The 26,289-nt window shown below is 38.0% G+C and overlaps 1 protein-coding gene across 3 annotated transcripts in view; it reads right to left on the minus strand.

The window, feature by feature from the left end:
- Positions 1 to 17,391, minus strand: part of LOC134532663 (MFS-type transporter SLC18B1-like) — a 106,059-nt gene extending 88,668 nt beyond the window's left edge. Inside the window, exon 1 of one of the 3 annotated variants that reach the window (XM_063369342.1) lies at positions 17,229 to 17,391. The gene's annotated coding sequence lies outside the window, so the exon portion shown is untranslated. Of the gene's footprint in view, positions 1 to 17,197 lie in introns of all 3 variants that reach the window. The other 2 variants (XM_063369360.1, XM_063369369.1) reach the window with 2 other exon arrangements.
- Between the last annotated feature and the right edge of the window lie 8,898 nt (positions 17,392 to 26,289).

Raw genomic sequence — 26,289 nt, forward strand, 5'->3', positions numbered from 1 at the left:
ACCACAAGTCGATGCCCTAGAGATGGTGGCGATTGCGGCGGTGAATTAACCAACTACCTCAAAACCGTATTAGAAATTTTAACCTGGGCTGGCGACTTCTATACAGTATATATATTCAAAGGTAGTGGTGAAGAAAGCGAGTTTCCTGATTTTATTGTTGAGCACGACATTAACTACATTTTCTTGGAAGAGAGGCTTCGAGGAAACAGATGTGTGAATATTGCCCATCTAATGAAAATGGCTCTACTGGAAGACCATAAGAAAATATGTACGTTAGGGAAATTTGTTTTCATGTCAGAAAGTCGCAGTGGCCTCTTTTCGACTTGGACATTCCAGTGTGATGCATGCAACCAAACCAAATAAATTACATCTCACGAACCGGAGTATTGTGACGACATCAATGATGCTCTGGTTTGGGGTGCTATATCCATAGGGATTGGACACAGCCTAATCAAAGAGCTACCATCTGTGATGGACGTGCCTAACATTTCTGAAGAAAAATTTCGATCTCACGAATCTTCAATTGAAGAGGTAAGATTAAAATGTAAAACAATTCGCGTAAAATATTATTTTTCTAGAAAGGATGTTTGTTTTTTAGTGGTGCCATGTTATTCATTATCCCATGTCACTTTTTTATTGCCACATTAATGTGGTAGGAGGGCAAAATAGGATGCTCAGATATAAATACGTAGTTCTATAGTAGTATTGGATATATATATAAATATATATATAAATATATATATATATATATATATATATAGAAATGAATGTTTTTAATTTCAAACAATACTTAGTTTCACACACTAACATGTGTTTGTTCTGTCCGTTCCTTTGTACGAACGAAATAAAATATTTTAAAATAATTTCCTTATCCAAACATCTGTTTGGTTGTTCCTACATCATCGACAGATACATGCGCGTAATAAACATCTTTGCAATAACAATTACGTACATCGTGGTAGAGGCAAATAAATATTTTGTTTTCAGTAAATAAACGAAGCACCCTGTTTAGGGGTTTTGGTGACAACCAAATCAGTTTTATGAGTACCGGCCTGCATTTACATCGAAATAGTATTGGTCATTTTGAGTATCTTGGTTCGGATAGGCCTTTACACATTGAAGATTTGTTCGGAACTTCTGTGTAAATAAAAATTATTTGTTGTTTATTTATTTAAAAATTATTTATTGTGTTTGTCGATGTTTTTATTTAAACTTAATTAAATAATAAAATGGGAAGATGATATATTTTCTACGAAAATAAGATAATAAATGAAACGTGGATTAACGTACACACGCTAATACCATTTAAGCGATAATATACATCCATTAATAACATTAAATTTTTAATAAGCATTTTAAACCGGCATTATCTCTTATAAACTGACTCCTAAACACGTGGTCCCAGACTAGAAGTTCGATTAAACATCCTACAGTTTATTTTTATAGTGATGCAACATATAAGGTTTATTTTACACTGTGTACGAACATGTATGGCCATGTTCAAATCCTTAATATTTTATGAGCATAAAATTATTTGTGAATGCAGCCATAAACATCACCTAAGCTGTGTGAAAACAAACATTCCATTTTTGGGGCAAATCATAATTTAATTTAAACAGCCATATATTTATTTCACACAATTCAACGTATTAGTTTGTTGATAGGGAAAATTATGATCCTCGAAATCATTTCTTTCTCTCAGTGATGGTCAATATTGTAGGTCCCATCGTTTTCCATTGCACATAATCATGCATGCCATGTAACATTGACATTTTTACTTACATTTAATTAAGTTAAATAACTTACGCTATATAGGCCTATGCTAATAAAGTACTGACAAATGTAATTCTAACTGGAATCAACACATAAATAACATTAAATACGTCTGGTGTGTTTGATTAATAATATATATATTTTTTATATTTGTTATCTCTTGTTTGTCTCTTCGACGTCAGTAATAGCGTTTTGTAGTACATCTTGTGTGTAGGGTGTTTCTTTTCATTCTTTTTCTTTATGTTATCTGCATTGTGGGAGGCACTTTTTGTCTCACGCTGTTCAATGGCACCATATATCATAAAATAAATAAATAAGTGATTATTATTTTATCTGTGTTGTTTCTGCCATATTTGAATTATGCGGTTTGAGGTGAAAATGCTGTACTAATGGTTATTATCAAAGTTTTTCTACGTAATAAGCAGTTTCCACATGTACATATGTACATATCGCGTAAAACATTTTAATGTACTTGAGTTATTCCCTAAAAATAATAAAACAGGATCTAAAGAACTACTAAACTCATTTACAAATATCGTTATTAGTATCATTGCGCATGCGATGCTAAAAAAATTACAAGATAATTACAAGAAATCGCATTTGTTTAGAACAACGAGGTCTAATAGTTCAGTTAAATATTAACTCTCTTTAAAAATATGCTGCAATATTTTAAATGAAGCAGCATAACAATGGTAATATGTTCGTACAATTTAATAATAAGCACTACATAAATCATATTACTTTTTAGATATTTTATTCCTTCATGGATTCGTTGCATGCTCATCAACTCAGAATTGTCACAGGCTATATTTAACTACCGGAAGGTGTCTTAGTGGAGCTACCCTTAGCTCTAAAACAAATTACTTACCATGAAACAAAACCATCTTTTAAATACATGTATATTGGCATATTCATATCTATTCCTTTCTTTTTACAGGCCATGCAGGAAACAAGATGTTTTAGTTGAGCCATTGCTATCCAGTAGTGATGTCGGGCATGTGTCGTTTTGCCTAAAGGCGTTTTGCCTAATTTTAGGCAAAACGCCTTTTAGGCGAAACGCCGTTAGGCAAAACGCCGTAACGAATTCATGTTTAGGCAAACCACCGTTAGGCAAATCGCCTGTTACTCGTGATGTCGGCTAAGAAATTGGTGACACAACAGAAAATGGGCACAATGACTTATCTGAGGAGTCTGATGGTGACTTACCTAAGTTGATAGTTGAAAAAGACGACTATCACATTCCTGTCACCAAACAGCTGTGTGGTAATAGATGTGTCGATATTGCACATATAATCTAACAAATGGAATCACTTAAATCCCACAAAAAGGAATGTACCATGGGAAAATTTAATTTCCACAAAGAAACCCGTTCGGTTTTTTTTATACATGGCAATTTGTATGTGCATCCTGCGACCAAGTTCAACACATAACTTCTGACAATAAAAACCAGGCTGATGATATCAATGATGCTGCTGTTTGGGGAGCTGTGACCATTGGAATTGGCTACAGTCAACTCGAAGAGATATTTTCCGTTATGAACACTCCCGTTATGACATGAGACATTTTGAAAACACGAAACTTCAATTGAACAGGTGTTACAATTATTATTATCAATGATGATTACGTTTCTTTGCCTAGTGCATTGCGCACGTACTTTGCGTTTCCATGAAAGAAATAATACCAGGTTACATTCCATTGCATTATATTGTAGAACAAATATCACCAAACTACTAAGTGTAATAGCCTCAGCATTAATAAATAACGACACACTAATTAACACGAATATTATGAACGTTAAGAATAAGCATTACTTATATGAACTTAAATAAATGTAGTTAGCCAACAACAGCATTATATTTTCCTTCAATACTGAAATCATTTTTACTTTGATATTAATGACTTTCAGGCCTGGGAAAAATATCTGACAGCAAAAATGAACGCAGCAGGCGTTCAAAAAAATTGCTGAAGAAAACGGCCAAGATTTATCTTGCCAGTTATCCCAAAATAAGCAGGAAAAATATCAGTACCTCACTTTGCAAGTATGATCACCGGTTTTCCGTGTGCAGCACAACTATCACAGAGGGGAAATGTTGAATTGTCTGGTGCATTTGTTTTTTATTTACAATATATTTTCTTACTTAAAATATTTGTCAATGTGCCACTCTATATTAGTGTTGTAGTGACAACTACAAAGTACTTTTAATATTTTCAAAACGGCGCTGACGAGCGGCGAGATGCAAATGATGCGTCACCGCTCAGACTCACAGCGTTCACCGCGTCTCTCAAACACCAAACATCTCAAGTGGTATTTGTCCAGATACCCGGATTGCCGTGGAGAGATGTCGGCGTGCTATGTGTAACTGACTGACACATCAATGATATCTCTAACTACCTTATTACATTAAATATGTAATTTATTTTCGTGTTAGCTTGTGCGCCATCCTCTAAAAATAGTTATTGCATAAATCGGGTAACGTTAATAAAACATGATTTTAAAAAAAAATGTCATTACATGTATTAGCGTCACCCTGCTCACCTAGGCTAAATGCGATGACACCTCTGTAATATTGAATGTAGACAAAAAGCAAGTAAAGAATTTATGCCTATAACTATAAAAGTTATATAAGCTTTCATATTGCACAGGCCGTATGCGTGTGGATGAAGCATCATTAAACAGAAACTAGGAAGTATATTCGAGATGGCACGTGTGGAGCAGGAACACGTGTGAAGCCGCGCACTGCTGGCCAGCGAGCCAGGCGCCGAGCCACGACACGACAAGGCGACCAGCGATCAGTGGGCTCTGAGCTCCGAGTTGTTGTCTGTCACATCCTCCCCCACCCCTTGTCGGCGCGACCCTGAGTCTTATACAGCGCTGTCAGGGTGTTCGGCCATCAGTTTTCATGCTATTGTGAGTGATGTATCAGTTTGAAGTCATTCTGAAGTAGGGACGATTTTTGGACCTCTTGAACAGCCTTAAACTTGAAACACTCCCATTCGTTTCCCACTTTTCCTATCATCGTCCTATCCTTAACAGAACAACACAGATTGGAAGAAGTTAAATAGCAAACATGTATAAAAGTTATAGCTAAAATAATCTCTTCGTTAAAGTAATAAACATATTTGAATTAATGAGTGCAAATAAAAGTAAATTTATCAATTAAATTGTAGATTTCATTTCACTCCTTCTTTGTATCCATACAAAATAGTGATAATTCAATAAAAATGATTCAATTTTATTCATAAAGGTATGTAATCATTTCATCAATGTTTTGTTATGACGTCACGTTAAACCAACCTCCGTAAACCGACTTTACAGACAACCAATTTTTTTTATATACATGTTCGCTGGCGTGTTCGCGGAAGAACGGGCTGTAATGGGACCTCGGCATCAGCAGTCGGATGTCTGGCGCTTGACTGACACAGGCAGGGTCACGAGGCCGGTTCGCCGGCCGGCTGCTCGCATGGGCGTGACGGGTCGAGCGCAGACGTCAGTCATCATCGGGAAGGGACTTCAGCGACGTGTCGAAATAGCAATGTTGCCAACCCGTTGCTGGCCGGCCACGCTGCCAACCTGACACCAAGCGACCCACTGCCAGTGGCGGATCCAGAGGTTCACCTCGGAGGGGGCACTATAGGATCTCAGAGAAGCCAGAGAAAAAATGTCTTAAAATTACTAAATTTGTATTTAATCTACTCACACTACACATAACATCCAAGCACCAGATTTTATGATTCTACAAGAAATTCATTAATTATATTAAAATATGTTATTGGTTTCAGAAACAATCATTTTTGTCGGCAATATTAATGTAGCAGACAATTGGTTTTTCGGGGGGGGGGGGGCACTTGCCCCTGGTGCCCCCCCCTTGGATCCGCCACTGCCCACTGCATATGTACGCATGTAAATAGAGTAATCTTAAGGGCGAAATTCCAAGACATTCGGGTAAGGTAGTGAATGAGCACTTACATTGTTGGGATACAACCGAAACCTAACTCGCAGACCCGTATTACAGAACGTGTCCAAACTAAAAATCAACCGTTTAAATAAACTGTGGCCTGCACCAGGCTAGAAACCGATTTCAATGCATTCTAGCGGACGTTTGGCAACCATCAATACGTTTGCTATGCCAAAATTCCTACAGATACCTGCACTATCGCGCGAATTGAATGGAGTAATTTTTCAATTTTTATTTTGTGAAGTACTTTTAAAGTTGCGATTCTTTGTTTTTATGACCATTAAAGTGTAAAAACAATGTATTCCAGGAGAGTTTCGCTGTCATTAAGTTTCATTCGGCACACCAAAAATAACTATATACGAGTTAATGGCACCAGACGCGGGTCCGCCATCTGGATCAAATCAACTGAAAAGTGAGCTCTGCGCATGCGCGGAATTGGGCAACAGAACGGCAACGGATAGGTCACCAAAATCCGTTGCCTAAAAATAAGGGACTAGCCGTGTCATATTGTGTACTAGGAATATGGTTAGGGTACACCTATACCTTATTTTCGTGCCTCGGAATACCGGCCTTAGAAAGACCCCGAAAATTCGAGGATTCGTCTGGCTTCACTAACACAAATACACTCCTGGCTAGGCGTGCACCTTACATCTTAAGGTTCTCCTAATGCTTAGTGATATTAACTACGTTACAGTGTACCCCATAACATTTGGCCACAAACTCGGTGCTCATAAATTAAATATAATATAGCCTACGTTGGACTTTAAGCAGGGAAGGGAAAAATAACAATGACCTCCAGGATAGACTCAACAATGCTATTGGAGACTCCAGCAAATGCTACGTGTTCTTTGGCCGCTGACTAGTAAGACTTCTCAACTGGGTAAGTCTGTATTCGATACATCATTGGTTGAACGCTTCTCATTGGCCCAAATACCTCCAGATTAACTGTTACTAAATATCACAAACCGTTCAAAGATATAAATATTTGAATTTTAACCTATCGCGTCTTGAATCTGCTTAGTTTTCCGGTCTTAAACGAGGACCCAATGAAAATGCCGTTGAAACGTATAATGGTATACGGTCTAACCTGGCTCCAAACAAAAAGGTGAGTTTTGCAGGTCTCGCCACCAATGAGTTGTTTTCTGAATTTTAAGCAATGCCACGGAATAAATTTAAAACCACTGATATCTACAATCATGTGTCAGGGTGAAAAAACAGACCACATCAAGGAGAGATAATTAGGGCATTACGCGTTGTATAGGGTTTTACAACGTTGGTTATTTGCTATAACTAATCTTGTAAACATCAAGCGTGATGAGAGATATCCCCAAAAATAGCTTTACTAATTGTCATGTCGACTCTTGCATCGTTATGGCGATCGTTTCAAACACCTACAGGGAGTTACACGTTCAAAGTCACGGCTGAGTTATGTTTTACAGCGGCTACAAAGAATTACGACCACGGTTTATGTGCCTTCTTTCCTGTTTGCTACTCTCTCTCTCTCACTCACACACACACAAAGTTGTATGGCAGTCGTAACGAAAACTTGAGCACAGTCTAAAGAAATGTTTTGTTGCGCAATACGACAGGCATGTCGCAATGTTTCCCAGAAGATTGGTCGTTCCCTTCCTAGAAACTAATTAAGTATCTAATCTTTTACAATGATAGTACTGTATCGCCTTGAATTATTAGCCTTTTTTTTTTGACGTGACTACGTCTTATAAATAGGGATACTAGTTTCAAAAGTATACAGTATAACGAAAATAGAATGGATTTTGAAACGTTTTAAAAATTAAACTAGGATTAGTATTTTCGAGTTGCACATATACATAGGAAGGGTCAAAATATTTATTTTTATATAATTACAGGTCGCTAGGACTAATAGGCATATTTCTCGAACGTTCGATTCCGGAGCAGATATTGGACACACGCGTTAACCAAGCTGAATAAAATAAAATTCAATTTGTGCAGGCAATAGTGAACTAGCAAACCCACGTTTGGAAAGGTGAAAAAAGTTTACGATATAACAACTACGAGACAAAATTAAAAAATAATAGTACGAAAAATTTCAATTTTGAGGCATATGGCAAAATATATACGTTCGGAATTGCAAGAATCGACTATTAGAAGAAAGAACAGATTGTGACGATTCCAAAAAGGGACCACTAAAACTGCAGGAAGAGGAAAAAAACTAAGATGGCGAACTAAACAATAATACTTTTAGTGACTTCATATTTTCTGTGGCCTCGTGTACAGTCACGATACAATATTTAAAAAAAAATACTTATATAATTTTGCAAGAGATCTTGTGTGATACAGAGCACAATCTAGTCAAGTCTTAACATCCAATGGGTGATTCCGCATTTTACTTTCTCTCCGCGTTGTATTCGATTTCTTCGCGTGAGTTGTGTGAGATTGCTCTTGACTTCTAAGTAGAGACCGGAAAAAAAACGCGGATTCATTTCGCGACAGGCTAGAATCAAAACTCTATTACCTTCTTGCTGCTTCATCGATTGGGCCACAGTTTATCTGAAGGACTCTGAGCCAATGAAAAACTCTAAGCAGAACAAGTATGTAATCACGAGCAAACCCAGTTAAAAGATGTCACGAGTCAGTAGCCAATGACCAGGCGTAATTTGGCCGAGTGCATAGAGGATCGTGGAGTCTATCCTAGAGGTCATTGAAAACGCTAATTTTTCCAGTCTCTACTTCTAAGCCTTCGTAGCGTGACCAATCAACTCATTCACAAACGTGTGCTCAGTCAAACCTACGTTTTGTGTGTGTTCATTGGCTGGTGTCGGTGATACCACGTTCCACTTTCTCTATGGATCGTGCGTGATTCGGTCAATACACTTTTTTTTTAAGTATTTTTCATCGGTTTATGGATTTAGGAACATGTCTTTTTTCGAGAAAAAAATCTGATCACTTATTACACAGAAGATATTTTCTGTACTTTTACAATGGATCCCTTTGGAAACCAGATGCAAAAAAAAATAGATAATAATATTAAAAGTAAGATATTGTAACTTATACAACACAGAGCTATGATAATTTTTGCATACATACATAGATACATACATATAAATATATATACTATATTGTATATAATACTACGTATTTCCTACGAAAATTGGCAAAGATATTAATTTTTTGATTCATGTTTCATTCAAGCATAATTTTTTTAAACCAAGAAAAAGATTATCAAATATTCAATAATTAATTGTACTTTATTTTGTTTTATAATACTTATTAATGTGCGCTGTTTAGTACTGGAAAGCTGATATATTTCTGTTCCATTTCCAAAAAAAAATAAAAAATCGCACTTATCATTCCGCTTTGCTTGCCTACATCCCCGACTAGGCGGTGAGGTCGTTAGAGGCGGAAATGCTCGAGCACACAGGGCAACAGGTAGTCCACGACCTGTTGCAAGACACTCGTCACAGCCTCTGTCCGGACCCGGGTCAGAAGCAAGGCAAGCTCCGCGTGCAAGCGTACTGCACAGAGCGCCATTCTCTTGTTCACGGAGTAATTAAAGAGAGGCGTTTGTTGGCGAAATTCCCTTATTCGATAGTCCCTCCTGGGGGTGGCGGGGTTGCCAGCGGGTATCTGTCTACACACGTACCCAGATATTGCTCTTGATGAAATACAACAAGGAAATGTATTTCCAAAATTCTTTAAATTATCATTTCAAATTTTCCTTTTGAAAATATTTTTTTGAAAGTATACTTTTTTAGGCACGTTATAAAAAAAGTCAGTGAATTTTTACGATGCGTGCGCACCATGCAAACGAAATTTTCACAGGATGAAAAAAACAATCTTCATACAAAAAAAAGAGCTACAAACAAATAAACATTATAGGTATGTGCTTTAAAATCATATACTTTAGCGATTGATATTTAATACTGGTTCATATAATTACAAAAAATTATATTGTGAATATTAGCGATAGAAATTGTTTCTATAAACCTTTTCAAGTGATTTATATAAGTAAAGTTATGTTCCCATATGTATAATTTATTTGAAGTATAAATTATGGATTATTACATTATTATTTAATAAAGAATTAAAACTAATAAATTAGAATAAACGCTAAGCATATTTATTGATTTTCATTGTTAATTAAAATTAATCAAAAATATTTTACTTAATTATAAAATTAATTTTACACACCGAGTATTTAATTAATTTTTTTGTTTGGTTGTATTTATACTGTACCCACCTTATTTATAACATCGCTTCAATCCTTATCATTTTATTTCTATTAGTTATTTGCATGCAAAATTTAAGTTAGTTTATTACGACATGGAAGTATAACTTTTCTAACTATTATATAGTTTTGTCTAACACTTTTGTGTTTTTGGATATATTTGATGACAAAAGGATATCGTCAATGGCCGAAGTGCATTGGAAAGAGAGTAAATGCCCATTAAAATGTACACTGGGATCAAAGGACGAGGCACGCTATAGTGTTAGCCCCTTGCTCTTGTTCGTCTGGCGCAGTGTTGTTGCCAGCCACAGAACACACAATTTGTATGCACTCACTTCTACATTCGGGTACTTTCGGATAAAATAATTTCTCAGTTCGGGTGTCATGCAGGTAGATACACAAAAAAAAAGTATGAAAACAAAATATTGCTGTCTTCTTCAAATACAAATATCATAAGCGCTATTCTGTTAGATCGCACAATAGCGTGACAACATAAAATTTTATCTTTTAAATGCAATATTGGCTCTACTGCTACGGTCCATGTGTAGGATTTTAAAATGATTCATCTTAACCATGTGAGAAATGATAGGTGCAAATTAATTGTAAAAGTATTACCTGTAATATGAATATGGCGAATTAAATCTATGTTGTACTTTAACAGTGTAGCCAAGACTGTTTTAAATGATATTCCCAATTTTGTAGTTGCCAACCTACTGTTCACTGGATACTAGCTATAACTTGATCCTGTGGTTCTCCAGAGATTCTTAGGAATATAGCGTAGCCGAGGCTGTTTTCAAAAAAGGCAGATATGTTTAATGTCAGTGCGTTACGCTCTAGGAAAAGGCTGTTTTTTTTTTCCACCACGATTGGTCTTCCATTACAAGTGAGTATTGTTAAATGTTTTGTGACTATTTAGTTTGCTAATTTCGGGTGCATATGCGTACCCGAGCGGACCTTCTCGGATGGCGGGTACAGACATAGTAAGCAAAAATTTAATGCAGTTATTTTTACACAATGCAACCAGTTCTTGCATTGACTTGTGTCAACAGTCAGATGAAACTGTCAAGACACATTGTAAACAGATTTTCTGATCACTATGACATATGACAGATATTAAAGACACTGATGATCCTTTCAGGATAAGAGTCGCAGCAATCGGTTGAAGAGTTATGTGCAATTCATAAAGGGTGACATGAAAATAAATATGGAAGCACTACTACTGTGCCCAACTTGGGTACGTCTGGCAACACTGGTATGGTGTGTAAGCTGAAATCACCGACAGCTCTTTCCGGCTGACACGTCTGGACACGTAAGCGTCTTTTTCCCTTGTCTCTCCTCCCCTCCCCCCCTCCTTCCATAAATACAAAACACATTCGCAGGGACTGCTTACGCAGGCGGAATTCCTCATTCCTCTGTCGAGGAAGACAAGAAGAGATGGAGGGGGAAGGGAGAGAAGACAAATGGCGACGCTTGCGTAGACGCGCTAGCGGAACTAGAACTGGTTCGCCGATGTGGAGTCGAGACGCGAGAACAGTCCAGAAACTTCCCCAAGTGTGCTGCCCATCTCGTACAGCGTCGCGGTCGAAATAAAACAGAATTTTGCCATAATCATCGATTTTTTTTACAATCTCAAGAAAATAATTGGTTGTCTGTAAAGTCTGTTTACAAACGATAGTTTAACGTGACAACGTCATAACAAAACATTAATGAAAAGATTGCATACTTTTATGAATAAAATTGAATCATTTTTATTGAATTATCACTATTTTGTATGGATACAAAGAAGGAGTGAAATGAAATCTACTATTTAATTGATAAATTTACTTTTATTTGCACTCATTAATTCAAATATGTTTATTACTTTAACGAACAGATTATTTTAACTATAAATTTTATACATGTTTGCTATTTAACTTCTTCCAATCTGTGTTATTCTGTCAAGGATAGGAAAATGATAGGAAAAGTAGGAAACGAATGGGAGTGTTTCAAGTTTAATGTGCCTCGAAAAAGTCAAATCGATGGTTGTTCCAATCGCGTGGAAGAGAGATAGATGCGGCGCAAGCGTACAATGAGCGTAACGGGATACAACGTAACGGGACAATGTGCGTTATGGGACACTTTTTCGTGCGTGCAGCCAGCGTTCATCGATTTATTAGACGTCACGTCAAAAAATTTTTAATGTTGCCGACCCCAACCGGAATCCACACAAGACTTTTTTTTTTCTTCTTTGAACACGCATTACAGCTCAGTGATAAGCAGTAGTATGTTCATAGTGTAAGCTTAATTCTGAAATTTCATGTTTAAAAACAAAAAAAAAAAACGCACGGGTCATCAGATAGCCAAAAATTACGTACTAAAACATCGTCTTTTGAAAACTTTTCTGCGGGAGGAACATTGGATAAACAGCTTTTCTTTGAGGGGGAATATGGTTGGGCGTTTCAACAATCAATACCACTCACTTCAGACCTCCAAAAACACACCTATAAAATATATATATGAGAAACTCAAATATATTTTGCCCGGTTTATATTTTAAAAGATTCTAAAATCTATACAATTTTCGTTTAACTCTACTTTTGAGACTGGCATCCCGATTTAAAAGACTTATTAGGTCAAAAAATAATCATTTATTTACGACGTCGAAATGTCGCTACATTTTCCTTCTTTCCCCCCAAGATTATAGAGCATCCAATTCTTAGATTGCAGTGTGGAAGTAAATGGGCGCATTCTCTCTCTCTCTCTCTAACACACGCCGATTGCCGTTAGCGCTGTCGTTTCTTCTTGCGTTGTTGCCAAACATCAAACGAAACTAAAATTTTAATTTTTGGACCAAGCTTTTTTTCATATTGTATAGCATCGAAATACGCACCAGGCAATGCTTATTTTGAATACTTAACAATATTTTAAGTGTCCGAAAAAATTAAAAAACATAAATTATTCACTGCGAACTGTTTTGAAGTATTCCGAGATGTTTCACATCGAAAAAAGAAACATACATGTGTATTTCATTCAGATTTTTTTTAACAATAAATTAATGCCTTAGGACGCCACCGAACAAATGTTAAGACAAAAACTGTACAGGTTTCACTTAAATAATTTTTTTAATATATTGAAATGCATTTTCTCACAAACTGACACATCAAAAAGTTGACCAGCGGAAAACGTTTTTTCTATTAAAGATAGATGGGGGACGAAAGCGTGAAAAATGTTCACAATGAATTGAATTAGTTTTTAAAAGCAGCTCCATCTCAATTGCTTCTACAGTTTCCGTGTAAATATCTGTTAAAGATGTGTCTTATCAGTACAAGAGCGCGCTGCAATAGAGGTTTCTCTCACAAGCTGCCGTCGTAAGAGGAAACAGGGTCGTGTGTTTAGATAAGTGGGGTTCTGTCCTGCAAGCAATTTCAAATACATGGCTTCCTTAGTCAACCATGTATTTCCTTAGACACGCATTTCTGAAAACCAGCCTGCCAGTTAGTATCGCGTCTCGCGACGAAGCAACGCGTTGTGTCCAGTGACTCGTTACAGTTATAATTTTGACAAGTTATATATTAACATACGTGATATTATTTTCTAAGTTTATTTTTATTACGTACATATAAAATATGGAAGCTAGAACACCGAAAAGAAATTATATCGGTAGGCTACGAGGGAGGGAGCGCAAGATTGTGTTGAATGTATTTGAGTATTTTTCAAAAAATATGTGTGTGTGCAATGCAATTAAGGAAGCTTACCATTCTTCTGGTCAGCTCTGTGCTACTCTTATGGAAGGGGTATCAACATTGGTCAGCGGTAGCGATAGTGATTAAAAGGTATGTGATGTTATTAATTTCTTAATCAAGTTAACGTTAAATTTATCGTATAAATTCCCATGAATGAAAGTGTATGAACAGATTCTTGTTGTAAGTTAAAGTTAAAAAAAAATTCCTTATCGGCACCGCCTAAAGGCGCAGGAAGATTTTGATGATTATATTTCATTACATTAGAACAAAAAGAGATTTTTATATCCTTACACCCATATTTTCTTCTTCCCCTTGCAGTAATGGTTGTTACAAAAATATTTTTATCGAATCTTGAACATAATATGTAAAATGTATGAAATAAATACGAAGGAATTTAATAGAAATCATGGTACAAAATTTTGAATTATTTTTCTATCCTTCTCAACACCTAGCATCTTATCAAACATTGTTTTAGACAAAGTTTTGGAAAATAATTATGATATTTACAAACAATTTAAACAGATTTGATAAGGTGTCTACTAAGGCAGTTACGTTTTTTTTTTGTCCGGTGAAAATATTTTTCGACCCATGCAGTTATGGCTGGTCGTATCAAAAATTTATTTCGAAAACATTTTTTGGCATTAGGTACTCCGAGTTATCATACGTTAAAACGGATGCGATATTATTCATATTATGGGAGTTGTTGCGATTTTTCTGTTTTTCAAAAAATCTTCCCCATTTCGACCCAATTTTTCGGATTTTTCCCATAACTTACTCGACCGAGAATTTCCATTACCGTATTTTATTTATCATTTTGGACATGACTTGTCCAAAAATACGGCATTTATCGCGCCCATGAAAATGTGATCTTTATATATATATATATATATATATATATATATATATATATATATATATATATATATATATATATATATATATATATATGTGTGTGTGTGTGTGTGTGTGTGGGATTTTTAGAACATAAAAGAAAACTATAAGAAATTTTCGTCTACAATAGGTAGTTTTTATTTGAAATTTACATAAAAGTGGCATTATTACAAATTTATTTGTGTAATAGTATAAAATATTATAAATTACGATATGATTTCTTAAAATGCTTCTTGTTCGATCCGAATTACAAAGACACACATCTCCTGAAATTCGTAATGTGTTAGAGATTTGGCAACAGCGCGCGCCATAGGCCGTGCACTGCAATCTAAGAGTGGGACGGGCTATAGCATAGCTAGTTAATGCAGAACTATTACTATAAAATGGTTTATTGTAATCGTAAATCAACAAACATCCGAATGCAAGACTTGTTATCACTGTACTTCAGCTTCAGAGAAGCGCGTTAGACCAGGCCTTCTCAAACAGGAACAGCTCGACTCCCATCCGCCAGATATCATCTTCGAGGCGAGTTTATCAACACAGTGGCTGTTATCAGAATCTCGTTTCCCTTCGTCGGTGGTTTGCGTCAAGTTCCGCCCTCGTTCGACGGGGCATTCCAGTATTCCAGTAGCCCAGTATCCGAGTAGCCCAGTATTTCAGTAGCCTAGTATTCCCGTAGCCCAGTATTTCAGTAGCCTAGTATTCCCGTAGCCCAGTATTTCAGTAGCCTAGTATTCCCGTAGCCCAGTATCCGAGTAGCCCAATATTCCAGTAGCCTAAAATCCCAATAGCCTAGTATCCCATTAGCCCAGTATTCCAGTAGCCTAATATCCCAGTAACCCACTATTCCAGTATCCCAGTATACCAATACCACAGTATTCCAGTGGCCTAGTATACCATTAGCACAGTATTCCAGTAGCCTAATATACCGGCAGCCCAGTATCCCAGTATCTCAGTAACCCAATATTCCAGTATTTCAGTAGCTCAGTAGCCTAGTATCCCAACAGCGTAGTAGCCCTGTATCCCAGTAGCCGCGAGGTTTGAAAAGTTGTACATGAAATAATAGGGAGAGGGGCCCCGACAAAATTATTTCGCCCCTGGGACCTTTTGTGTCTCTCGATCGCCACGAACCATGCCTTTGCCAGGATCTCAAGTCGTAAATTTCTAACAACGCTGCTTTTCCGTAAATAAAATAATATACATACAACCAAATTATTTGTTTTTTTACATTACAGGCGTTCCTCTTTTTGCCGTGAAGAGGGCGTTTCTAAATTCTTAATGGTTTCTGAGAAATTGCCGTATATAGGTTACATTACATAGGTAGCCTGATCAGAGACGCGGCCGCCGCCATTAAGCGTTAGTGGATCAACGTGATCCTTTAGTTCCTCCAGTTCTCCATATACATCAAACAACTTGTATTTGTATACATTGTATTTGGGTTTTGTGACGTAGTGTAAGGTAAATAAATATAAAAATTATATAATATGTTATTCATGTGCGACCAGGTACGTGAGTACCTACTGTGCATCCAAAATCCAAGTGTCAAACCTTGTCAGGGACGTTCTATTTTTACAAGCGTGGCGGCATGGAACGCCTAAAATATCCCTGTCAAGAGTTGACGCATGGTTTTTAATTCACAGTAGGGACTCACGTATTTTTTTAAAAAAAAAAATTGTTTACCTTCCACTGCGTCACAAATTCCAAACACATAATAAAACATGTACTAATTTATCGAGAGCCACGTGATCAGGTTGCTCCGCTGAAGCACAATGGCACCGGCCGCAACAATGCACAGGCCACCCAACGTAACCTATAAACGGCAGTATCTCAGAAACCAGTACGAATTTTGTAACGCTCTTTCCAAGGTGAAATTGAGGAACGTCTGCGGTGTAAAAAAAAAAAAAAAAAATCGACATTATTTTATTATTTCATTTACGGAAAATCCGCGCCTTTAGAAATCTGTACCTGATAAGTATTTAATTTGACCAAAGGGCTTTTTTCATTGCTAACAATGTTCTTTCAGTAGCAGCTGTTCTTTTTAAAATAAGAGACACAAAAAAGCTTTTATTTTGACGTGACGTCTAATAAATCGATGAACGCCGGCTGCACGTACGAAAAAGTGTCCCGTAACGTACATTGTCCCATTACGCTCATTTTACGCTTGCACCGCATTTATCTCTCTTCCACTCGATTGGAACAACCATCGATTTGACTTTTTCGAGGCACATTAAACTTGAAACACTCCCATTCGTTTTCTACTTTTCCTATCATCGTCCTATCCTTAACAGAATAACACAGATTGGAAGAAGTTAAATAGCAAACATGTATAAAAGTTATAGTTAAAATTATCTGTTCCTTAAAGTAATAAACATATTTGAATTAATGAGTGCAAATAAAAGTAAATTTATCAATTAAATTGTAGATTTAATTTCACTCCTTCTTTGTATCCATACAAAATAGTGATAATTCAATAAAAAAGATTCAATTTTATTCATAAAAGTATGCAATCATTTCATCAATGTTTTGTTATGACGTTGTCACGTTAAACTATCGTCCGTAAACCGACTTTACAGACAACCAATTTTTTGTAGATGTGCTGAAACACTGACAATGTATAAAAATTACTAGATCTAGTACGACAGTGGGTACCAGCAGTGGAGACGGTCGCCGCTGGCCTCACCTGGCGGGAGACGCGCGGACCGGAAGTGAAGGTAGACGCAGCACGCCGGCCGGTGAAGCACTACGCGCCCTGCGCCAAAACACACTGGCGTGACTGGCGGAACCGGCGTGACTGGCAGGACTGGCAGGATGTCCCCGCGCCGCTGCTGCTTGCCCCCCGCGGCGACTCACAGAACAACAGCGCCGCTGTTTCCGCGTCGCCTCTTCCCCCCTTCCCAACCCCTCCTTCCAAACACTCGCCTCGCTCGTCGAAGGAAGCGTCCACGGACGCGAGATATCGATGTGTCGAGTCCGTACCCGCGAGCGCCTCTCGTTCTGTTCGACGCTCGGAACACCGAAGCCAGGGACTTACTTCACGGGAAGCCTATGATGTACATCAAGTTCTGTCCCTGTACGAACACGCCCGAATATTCACCTTCGGCCAACCTTGGGTTTATTTATATATATTTATATTTCTCTGTTTATTTTAATGTAGCTATACTAACCTAACTACCCGTCCATAGTGTTTTAAAGTAGCTAACCTAACCCACCACTTTTAATATTTGAATTAATTTTTTCCAGCGCAAAAATAAAACAAATCCCGAGGTTGGTCGAAGGTGAATATTCGGGTGTGTTCGGGCAGGGACAGAACTTGATGTACATCTTAGGCTGCCCTTACTTCACTGCTAGCACCTGCTCTCCTACTGGATCTAGTACTTTTACAGATTTTCAGTGTTTCAGTTCGTTAGCCATACTACTAAGAAATTTTTTTTTCCAAACCCGGCATGGCAACAATGATTCCTCTTTTAACAACAGTCAAAGCTGTTCTGTTCGTCTTTTTTTCTCAACAGCTGTAACTTAAAGAACATTTTTAGGGATGAGAAAAATAAAGTAAATTTGATCAAATTAACTACATTTAAAAAAAATGTAATTTTTCATCAGCCACATTATTTTATTTCGCCAAGCTGTGATAAAAAAAATTAATAAATCTATTTTTTTCCCTTTCAGTTAGGACCTTATGAAAGAGTAAATATAATATTAAATAATTAACAAATTAATGTATAATTGTTTTAATTGTCTATAAAGGTGCTATTTTAAATACAAAACATTGCATAGTAAATCAATAAACGTGTTAAGTGTAAGAATTACAATTCTTATATTAGTTGCCTTCCCAAACTGCAAACGGAGGCCTACAAATCATAGACGATTACGTCTAAGTAGAGTTTGGCAATTTTTCTCTTAATATTTGTTGTTAATTCAGCGGCTTTACATTTTGAGTTCATTTATAAAAGCATGCCAATATCACAAAATTGTCTAAATAGAGGCTACATCCGAGTTCTAGCCTAATGTATCCCTTAGCTGAGGAAGCAACTGAGTGCATCGTAATGGACGCGGCCATCTTTGCGTTGCATCCTTGCATGCTTCCGTGGAACTCAATATTACTTACTAGGGATGCGACACTTTTGTTCGTGAAAGGCTCCCTTAAGAATATATACACGCAATTTGTGCGCGAAATGAATTTTAATGGCAAAGTTTATAATTTTGTTGTATTATCCTGTTTCAGCGCCTCGTGTGAACGAGCCTTTCAGCCATCAGCACCCAGTGTCTTGCTGTCCGGGGAAAATCTCTTTCAGTTCACAGAGCGCTTTTCACTTGTGTATATGTATTTGTAGAGACTGGAAAAATTCGCGCTTTCGATGACCTCTAGGATAGACTCCACAACCCCCTCCCTACATACTCAGGAAAATGCCACCTGCTCATTGTCTATTGACTCGTGACACCTGTCGACTGGGACGCTTGCGATTCGATACTTTTTTGGTTGAAGGTTTTCCATTGGCTCAAAGTCCTTCAGATAAACTGTAAGCCAATCACAGAAGCAATATAAAGATACAGTTGCTTGGATAACAGCATATCGTAAAATGAATCCGCGAATTTTTCCGGTCTATAGATATTTGTAACCCGAACAGGCAATGAGAAAGTTTGTGGATAAATTGTACTTAGCATACTTTGCCTTGATATCTTTTTCAGTTCATAAAAAGAAAGAGGTAAGTACAAACCCCGTACACTTTTGGTTAATCATGACCTTCATGGTAATAACAACTAAGTGTAGATGGTCCGCCAATACGCAGGCAATGACTATAAAGTTTCCCTTTGACTTTTTTTGTGAAGTTTAGGTTCGCGCCATCCTCCACAGATGGCAGCACCGCGGTTACGCATTTCCGTTCCTTGACTTCCGTCGCATTCACAAAATTACTCCCGCCAAATGCCGTGAACCGGGAGCTAAGATGTTAAACATTAAAAAAAAAAAAAAAAAATACTCACATTACAATATTTCACAAAAACATTTACCCGTCTTCAAAGGTCAGGTGCAGACTATAGTAGTAGACTATCTTTAGTTATCTCTAATATTTTATTTATTTTTTAGTTCTGGGAGGGGTTATCGTCCCCAACGCCCCTCCCATAGAATCGCCATTGGCGTTGACTTGGATAGAGACCTAAAACAGGGGTGCCCACAAGGGGGGGGTAACGACGCAGACTGCGTGATTAAAATTTCAGGGGGGGGGGGGTGGTTAAAAAACGAGAAAAATGTATATATTATTTACATAATTATAGCTTCTAATGTGAAAATACGTTTCTGGTGCTTTGATAATTGAAAGCGATCTTGTAAATCAAATTGGCAACCCCGCACTTTCCTCAACAAAAGCAGTTTGGCATCTGTCGGTTCAGGATGGAAATATTGCCTGATATATGAACAAAATTATTATTAGAAAATCATTTTTAATTAATGCAAAATGTGATAAAATATAATACTAAAAAAGTATAATATTTTAAAATAATTGAGTAAATCGTTGAGAAAATGGCATAAAAAATTGCGGGGGGGGGGGCATCATTAGGTTAGGGGGGGTGAGTCATAGTGTTTGGGGGGGTGGGCATGCCTAAAAAATTCGCGGGTTCAATGACCTTTAGGATAGCCTCCATTATCCTCTATATTTCTCAAGCAAACACGCGTGTTCATTGGGTGCTAACTTGTGAGGCGTCTCCACTGGGTAGCTTGTGATTCGAGGCTTCTTTGGTCAAAAGTCTGTCATTTGCCCAGAGAGCTCCAGTTAACCTGCGAGCCAATAGCAGAACCAGCAGAATTGTTCACATGTTTTAATTTCAGCCTATCACGAAATGAATCCGCGAATTTTTCCGGTCTCTATAGGATACATCGAGTCGTGGCCCTTACACCCCTCCTCTGCGTGCGGCCATGACGTCAACACGCATCGTCGAGAAGCTTCTCTTCCCCGCTGACAGGTGGTCGGCGGACGTGACGGCTGACACGTGGACACGTCATGCCCGTGCCTAGTCAGGGGCGTAACTGTCTGCGTCGGTGAGGCGGGGTGGTAGGTTCCAGCGCAGTCTCTTCTCTGGACCGGCGCGCAGTCTTCTCGTCGCGCACGGGGCAACTGTGATGAAGATAAAGGTGTATATTCACACATAACTTAGAAACACGCAACTTATAACTGACATAACTTAGAAACACGTAACTCAGAAACACACAACGCCGAACCACATATAGCTTAGAAACGTAAAACGTATAACTATCAAAACTTATAAAATCAGTACTTAGAACTGTCATGACTTAGAAATACACAACACCCAACCACAAAACTTAGAATCGCCATAACTTAGAAAACCACAACTTAGAAATTTCTATCTTGTGTGTTTCTGAGTTATGACAGCAACCCTAATGCAAATGCCTTCGGTGCTTTAAAGAATCGGTAACTTACCGGATGTTTCATGCCTAAAAAAATTATTCTGAAAACACGCGTTTTAGCCATTTTCAATCTTCTGATGATGTAGTTTTTTTTTTTTGACGTGACAACGTCTAATAAATATATGAACGCCGGCTGCACGCACAAAAAAGTGTCCCGTAACGCACATTGTGCCGTTACGCTATGTCCCGTTACGCTCATTGTACGCTTGCGCTGCATTTATCTCTCTTCCACTCGATTGTAACAACCATCGATTTTCTTTTTCGAGGCACGTTAAACTTGAAACACTCCCATTCGTTTCCTACTTTTCCTATCATCGTCCTATCCTTAACAGAATAACACAGATTGGAAGAATTTAAATAACAAACATGTATACAAGCTATAGTTAAAATAATCTCTTCGTTAAAGTAATAAACATATTTGAATTAATGAGTGCAAATAAAAGTAAATTTATCAATTAAATTGTAGATTTAATTTCACTCCTTCTTTGTATCCATACAAAATAGTGATAATTCAATAAAAATGATTCAATTTTATTCATAAAACTATGAAATCATTTCATCAATGTTTTGTTATGACGTTGTCACGTTATAATATCGACTGTAAACCGACTTTAGAGACAACCAATTTTTTTTTAAAAAATGAAACAAAGAAACGGAAATACTCATCCATCCTCAGCGTATTAAAAAAATGTTTTTCGTAAGCACATAACCCACTCGGTTATCAAAGTGCGAGTGTTGTTTCTCGTGAAGCTCTGTCCGGGCAGGCGGGGCGCGTGATAGTGCAGTAGAGCTGGGACTCGCGTGGCTAGAGGTCCGCCGAGTATAGTCATGGTGGTCCAAGTACTTACGAGAAATAGTTTACCTTGTGTACCACCACAATCACACATACATATAGACTTAAAAAATTCGCGGATTCAATGACCTCTAGGATAGCCTCCATTAGCCTCTGCATTTCTCAAGCAAACACGCGTGTTCATTGGGTGCTAACTTGTGAGGCGTCTCCACTGGGTAGCTTGTGATTCGAGGCTTCTTTGGTCAATAGTCTGTCATTTGCGCAGAGAGATCCAGTTAAACTGCGAGCCAATAGCAGAACCAGCAGAATTGTTCACATGTTTGAATTTTAGCCTATCACGAAATGAATCCGCGAATTTTTCCGGTATCTACACATACAAAATATTCTACCTGTATGAGTCAACCAGGGGCGCAACAACAGGGGGGGGGGGCAAGGGTATTTTGCCCCCCCCCCCTCCGAAACCTTGAAGTGGGGGCAAACGGGGGCAAAGAAAGTGCTGTGTAATCAATTTTTAGATAATAAAACTGCTTAAATAGCACCATTTTCCACCTTGAAATACAAATTTTCCCGGGGGAGGACCCCCGGACCCCCCGCTTCAATAGGGGGGATCGATGATTCTTTATAAATAGGAATATTGCCCCCCCCACCCTTTTGGAAATTTAGTTGTTGCGTCCCTGGTGTCAACGAATTATACGAGGGTCATCCGAAAAATAAAAGCCTGTTTAGCTATACAAAATGAAAAAAAACAATATTTACTGAGAGAAAAAAAAAATCATGTTACATACCGGAAGCGTCATTCACTTCTCTACATAATCACCTCCTACATTTTAACATTTGTCGTTTCTGTCCACGAGCTTCAGAATTACCACATAATTATCTTCTGCCGCCAGGTGTTCACTGTATTCAAACAAAAGACCGCTCGCGCATTTTCGCATCAACCTAGATTGTGATTGGCGATGAGACATGGGTGTGTCACATCACCCCAGAGAGCAAGCGCCATTCACTTGAATAACAGCATCCCTCATCACCCAAAAAAAAAAAAAAAAAATCAGAGAAAATTCAGACAGTCTCTCTCACAACGAAAGGTCATGGGAAACTATCTTTTTTTGGGATTGTAAAGGTGGTCTTTTGGTGGATTTTTTTGTGAAAGTGATTAATAGTTGAATAACGCAGTGAACAAACACCTGGTGGCTTAATGAACTGGCGGCAGAAAAGTATGACATGGGAATTCTGAAGTTCGTGGACAGAAACGACAAATGTTTAAATGTAGGAGGTGATTATGTAGAGAAGTGAAGGAAGCTTCCAGTATGTAACAGATTAAAACCATATCTATATTAAATTTTGTATAACTAAACTGTCTTTACTTTCTAGATGGCCCTCGAATGTGTCATACAAATTTAGGTAAGCAAATTCATTCTGGACTGCGTTGAAAAAAACAACTTAAAATGCTAACGGCAGTTAAATAAATCGTATTTTCAAATGTTGGTGTAACAACTATTTGTTTACGAATCTCTTTTTTTTTTTTTTGAGACTGTGCATTTTGAAGATGTCTACCGGCGCGCGTATATGCAGATGTTCGCACCTGATGGACGAGGGCTAGCCTGCTGCTGGCTGAGCTGATTTCAGGTCAGCTGCAGACAGAAGGTCGTGGCGCGCGTCCAAGATGCTAATCGAGCGATTATAGAAGCGAGCTGCGCGCAAGATAGGCGGCCTTCTGCTCCCTTTCGGTCACTTTCCCGCTCCATTTGCCTCCCCGTGATCGCACGGCGCGTGTATTCATTTATGTGGCATTTCCACATTAGGCGAACAATATCACTATGGTTTTCTGCTTATAAGTAGAGACCGGAAAAATTCGCGGATTCATTTCGTGATAGGCTAAAATTCAAACATGTAAACAATTCTGCTGGTTCTGCTATTGGCTCGCAGTTTAACTGGATCTCTCCGGGCAAATGACAGACTATTGACCAAAGAAGCCTCGAATCACAAGCTACCCAGTGGAGACGCCTCACAAGTTAGCACCCAATGAACACGCGTGTTTGCTTGGGAAATGCAGAGGATAATGGAGGCTATCCTAGAGGTCATTGAATCAGCGAGTTTTTCAGGTCTCTACTAATAAGTAGGGGCATGAAGATTTCGCAAAAAGATTTCGAGACTAGATGAAAGTTAAAGCACTTTAGCACCGTCTGCGTGTTTCGTGATTGGGTGAGTTTCTCACAGGTACCTACATATCGATTGTAACAACACCAATCACAGTGATTCAGTGCGGAAGTTGACGCGTCCTGAGTGGCTCGGTCAAATAGGGCAACGTCTTCTCTCGCTAGACGGCCGCCAATCACAAGGAAGAAACCACAGGTGCGGGTATACCTTGTTGCAGCCTAATAAGTGTTCAGACCTTTTCCGCGAAAAATGCCTGCCCCTACGTTAAAAGATGTCAGCGCGTGAGCAATGAAAACAGTTTGAATATAAGATAATTTATTCTACACCACAAATTTGCTGCCATTTTGTGTCTGTGGCTGGATCTCTGGATGTCTTCGTCAGCCTCACACATTTTTTTTGTGCGTGTGCGTGTTTTTTTTTTTCATTTTAAGTTCGTATTTTTATAGTACCAGCCTGCCTTCACTTACTCTGCTGGCCAGTAAACAAATGAAAATTTTAAAATAAACAAAATCTCAATTGTGATATTTGAGATACGGATATCGTACGGAATTTCGGAAAAAAATTTATTTTCAAACGAATATTTTAAAATGGTGAAATTAACTTGATCAAATGTCCTTGCAGAAGTTCGTGGCCGTTTTTCCGGGGTCGTTCGTGCGTGAACACGAGGTCTGGAATGCAAATAACTTTAAACTATTGAAGGTACTGGGACAACACGAGGCATAAATGCCCGGGTGAGAATCTGAACCCAGTATTACTGCGAACACCGTCTTGTAGTGATACAGTTGTTTACATGTAAATATACAAATTTACGATAAGTAGAGACCGGAAAAATTCGCGGGTTCAATGACCCCCAAGATAGACTCCACTATCCTCTACACACTCGTGCAAATGCAAACTGTTCATTGGCTGTACTCTTGTCAGTCGTCTCGATTGGGTAGCCTGTGATTCGACACTTCTACTAGTGAGGGTCTTTTTATGGCCCTCATTACTCCAGATTAACAGTGAACCAATGGCAGAAGAGCACTAAGGAATAATTATTTGAATTGTAACATGTCACGAATTGAATCCGCAAATTTTTCCGGTCTCTAACAATAAGTTTACATTAATATTACTGTTCCATTCACAAAAATAAATTTACAGTGTGAATTTGCGTACAGGCTTTTCGTTGTCTGCTCTCCTCCGCAGGCGAAAATTTTGTACTTTCATCGCGAATTCAAGAAAGATGAATAATAAATGGTTTCCCGTAATCAATCGCATGCAAACGCTTGGAATTTTTTCTTGCGGTAGGTCATGGGCTGACCCCGTCTTAACTTCTCTTTCTTGTACGGCGTGTGCCCCGTCAGTGATTCAGACAGCTAGCGCTTTGAGCAGATAACCTTTAGCCACCCCCCCCCCCTTCTTTTACAGTTCTCGCCAAACTTCATAAGATTGCACGCATTCAAGATTATTTACTATCAGTTTTAAAACAGCACATTAGTGCTTATCCAAATGATCAAATACTAAGGTTTTTTTCAAGACATTTGCTGTTTGTTGATTTTGTTATTTTTTTTCTTGATTAGATTTAATAAAAAAGTTGTTGCAGTTTTATACTACTGTTATAAACTACCTTAATAAAACGTCAGTTATAGTATATACTGTATATTGTCCCCCTCACTTAAAAAAAAAAAAAATATATTTTGATCAACCTGCAACACGTTATGTTTTTCTCTTACGTCAAGCTACGGGGATTGTAGGATTTGACATTTTTTTTTAAATCAAATCATTACCGTATGTTAATGATCTTAATTTTGTTTTGTCCTATTTTTTTTGGACCTCGAATTCTCCCGCCCCTCAAAAACTGGCGCTCTGGGCAAATGCCCGTTTGGCCCGTTTGCAATTCGTTGCCGGTGGCGGGTGCAGGGGGAGGGGGGGATAGGGCCGATACATCCCCCCCCCCCCCACTCACCCAACCCGCCGTGAGGTTATAAACAAATTTTTGCATAAGTGAAGGCAGTATTTTATTACGGGTGATGCAAGGTGAGCTGTTACAACACCCGCTGTCTCAACTGTGCGGGAAGCCACGTCACATACGGAAACTTCTACGGGCCCACATGTCAGTGTGTGAGTGTCGATAACACAGTTAGGTTTTCATTTTTGTAGTTATATTTTTTTAGGCGGGTCATGAAAAAAAATTGATTGTCTATAAAGCCCGTTTACGGACGATAGTTTAACGTGACAACGTCATAACAAAACATTGATGAAATGATTGCATACTTTTATGAATAAAATTGAATCATTTTTATTTTAATAATAAAAGAATAAACACTTGAAATTATACTAGAAATCAGATTTTTAAAATGCAAGAATAATTAACCTTTATTGCCGAAATTGTTG

Source organism: Bacillus rossius, chromosome 1, assembly GCF_032445375.1.
Source record: "Bacillus rossius redtenbacheri isolate Brsri chromosome 1, Brsri_v3, whole genome shotgun sequence".
NCBI lineage: Eukaryota > Metazoa > Arthropoda > Insecta > Phasmatodea > Bacillidae > Bacillus > Bacillus rossius.